General features: G+C 47.4%; 1 pseudogene; it reads right to left on the reverse strand.

The window, feature by feature from the left end:
• Window positions 1-2,493: 2,493 nt before the first annotated feature.
• LOC101706609 (alpha-ketoglutarate dehydrogenase component 4 pseudogene) lies at window positions 2,494-2,886 on the reverse strand (annotated as a pseudogene).
• Window positions 2,887-3,201: the final 315 nt, after the last annotated feature.

The raw sequence follows: 3,201 nt of genomic DNA on the forward strand, positions 1-3,201 counted from the left end.
CCTTCAAATGCTGGGGCTTCCAGGAGGCCAAATATAGATTCTTGCTTAATGCCACGAAAAAGAAAGATTGCAGTCCACAAAGAGCTTGGGTGACAAGTTCCTTTGGGGACTACCTTACTGCTCTAGACTGGAGGTGGTTTCAGAGCCTGTGATCCTTCTATCCATCTATCCATCCACCCATCATCCATCTACCTATCTCTCCTTTCATCTAACCATCCATCCACCCACTCACCTATCCATTCATCCATCCATCCTTCCACCCATCCATTTACCCATCCATCCTTCCATCCATTCCTCCCCCCTTCATCCAACCATCCACCACCAATCCATCCATCCATGTACCCATCATCCATCTACCTACCCATCCATCCATCCATCTATCCATCCTTCCTTCCATCCATTGCTGTCTCTCCATCATCCAATCACCCACCATCCATCCGTCCATTTATCCATCCAGCCTTCCTTCCTTCCATCCATCCATTCATCCACCCATACATCCTTGCATCTACTCATCCATCCACCCACCTATCCATCCCTCCAGCCACTCATCCATCCAGTCACTTGCTACTGACGCAGGGCCTGGTTCCGGGCTAGACCCCGGGGCCGTGACCCAGGACCCAGTGTCTGGGGCATAAACAGACAAAGGACAGTGTGGTCAGAGAGCTGGATAAACACAGAAAAGTAAGAACATTCTGAAGGAGAAAACAGAGACAGGTATGAGAAAGGGAAATGAAAAGAAAAACCTAGAGAAGAAAACATGTGTAGGGAAACACAGGGATGCAGCAGTGTAGTGGAGGCCTCAGACGGAAGCAGGTGCAGAGAAGCCGAGAGCCCCAGGACAAAGCTCAGGGACTCACAGGGTGACAGGAAGAGAGAGGCAGAGGAAAATAACAACTCAAGGTGGCAGCGGGGTAGGTGTAGCGTGCATGTGCAGTCCCAGGTACTGGGGTAGCTAAGGCTGGAGGATCACTGGAGCACATGAGTTCAAGGCCAGCCTGGACTACATAGTGAGTCCTTGTCTTGAAAAGCAATGTGTTTGGTCTGAACCCTTAGCCTGTGGTGAGCACTTGCAGTGAGTTCTAGGCCAGCTTGGACTATGTAAATAGACCTTGTCTTAGAAAATAAGAAACAAGGGCCAGGGATGTAGCTCAGTGGCATGCTGCCTGCCTGGCAAGCACAAGGTCCTGAGTTCAATTCCCGGTATCAAAAAGAAGAAACAAAATAAAACAACAAAATGACCCATGTGTCACTGTTGTCCTCGAGCAAATCCCTCTGGGGTTATCAGAAAGGCAGGAGCCTTATCTAATCTGGGCTTCCTGTTGTAAATGGGGAAGTGCAGGCGTACCCCACCTGTCCAGGTAGCAGGAAACCACATGACCCCTGGACTCTGGGCAGAGCTGCAGCCTTTGGCCTCTGGATCCTCCCGCCCTGCCCAGAGTCCTCCCAAGCTGCTCTGGGGCTGGAATTTGCCCTTTCCTCTGAGTGCTTTCCCAGCCACAGGCCTCTGTCTTCCTCTAGGGCTGAGGTTTGAACCTGGGCGCATGATCTGCCCTTGAGCTAAGGCCGTAGCCCAAGACTGAGGTCGTTTGTTTCATTTTTTTTCCGTGCCAGGGATTGAGCCCAAGGCCTTCACACCAAGCCACATCTCAGCCTTTTCGCTCTCTTTTTAGGCAGGTTCTTGCCAAGTGGCTAAGTGGCCCAGGCTGGGCTTGAACTGTGATTCTCCTGCCTCAGCCTCCCAGAGTGCTGGGATGGCAGGTGTGCACCACCACGCTTGGCTTTCCAAAGTTAGATCCTAAAGTGTGGGGGGCTGAGTGAGCCGAGAGGGTGGTCCCTGGGCTGCCAGCTCCTTTGCTGGCCGTTGCTGTAGTCCCCAGGGTGACCCTGAGCTCCCAGGAGTTCGCTCAGTCTGCAGCCCTCGCAAGAATGAAGCCGTGTTTTGAGCGAGATTCCCAGGGCCACAGCGGGATCAGAGGGAAGGGCCCGGCTCATCCTGACAGGGCTCTGCTCGGGTGTTCACTCCCCTGCGCTAGAGGGAGCAAGGACTTCCGGTACTGCTTACCTTTGTTGTTAAATATTTATACTTTCATAAGTGATATTTGTAGTGCATAATGATTGCATTCACTGTGTGCAGTAGGCCTGTGTCTGTGCTCTTTCCCCTCCTTCCCTTCTCCCCTCTGTATCTTGGGCCCCTTCCCATTTATGAAAGATCTCTCTCCCTGTTTCCCATTATCTACCTTTTCTTTTGCTCTTCAATTTGCTTATACTTTGATTTCTCATCTGAGAGAAACTGTGAGGTATTTATTTATTTATTTATTTTCAACTGTATACTTTAATAAGTATAAAGTATATAAACAATTAGGTAAACCTGTGGAGAAGCTCACCAAGATACATAAATTAGAAGATACAAGTATCCATCTAAATTTTCTATGTTTCTTTTTTTCTTTTTGGAGAAAATTTATTAAGGTTGTTTAATATACAACTTTTCATATGTCATTTTGGAAGTCCTTTATTGTAAAGATAATTCTTTTGTCGGATGACAAACAGCAGCCACAATCATTATTCTGGACCTCCACGTTGGATAAACTCCATTTCCTCTTGAGATGTAAGTTTCCTTCTGTACTTCTGAGGTAGCATTTTTAGTATTTCTGCAGTGTCTGGTGGACCTGGATGCATCAGCAACTCCGGTGATTTACTTCCCTGAGAATGCTGTGAAATTACAGCAGAGTGAGATGGGATCCCTGCTGATCTCAAAGCTTCTGATGCACTGGGTTTAGGATTGTCTCTTCTGTCAGGGAACCTTATTAATGGTGTATGTGGCTTGACTACCTGGACGACCCTGCTAGCAGATGCCACCTTGCTGCCCATCATGACCTCGGGAAGGGGCAGCTTACCATGTGGTATTTAAACCTGTGCGTCTGATTTATTTCACTTAACATTATAGTCTCAAGGTGGATCCATTTTTCTACAAATGCCTCAAGTTTATCCTTCTTTATGACAGAGTAGTACTCCATTGTGTGTTAATACTGCATTTTCTTTCTTTCTTTCTTTTTAATACTGCATTTTCTTTATCCACTCATCTGTTGATGGACAAACAATCTGGGCTGATTCCAAGATTTAGATATTGTGAATTGTGCTGCTATAAACACAGTTGTGCATGAGGCTCTGTAAATGATGTCCTTAACTCTTTCAGAAAGATAC

This window comes from Heterocephalus glaber, unplaced genomic scaffold, assembly GCF_053883595.1.
Source record: "Heterocephalus glaber isolate CG9 unplaced genomic scaffold, H.glaber_assembly_v1.0 deba00001497, whole genome shotgun sequence".
NCBI classification, from domain to species: Eukaryota; Metazoa; Chordata; class Mammalia; order Rodentia; family Bathyergidae; genus Heterocephalus; species Heterocephalus glaber.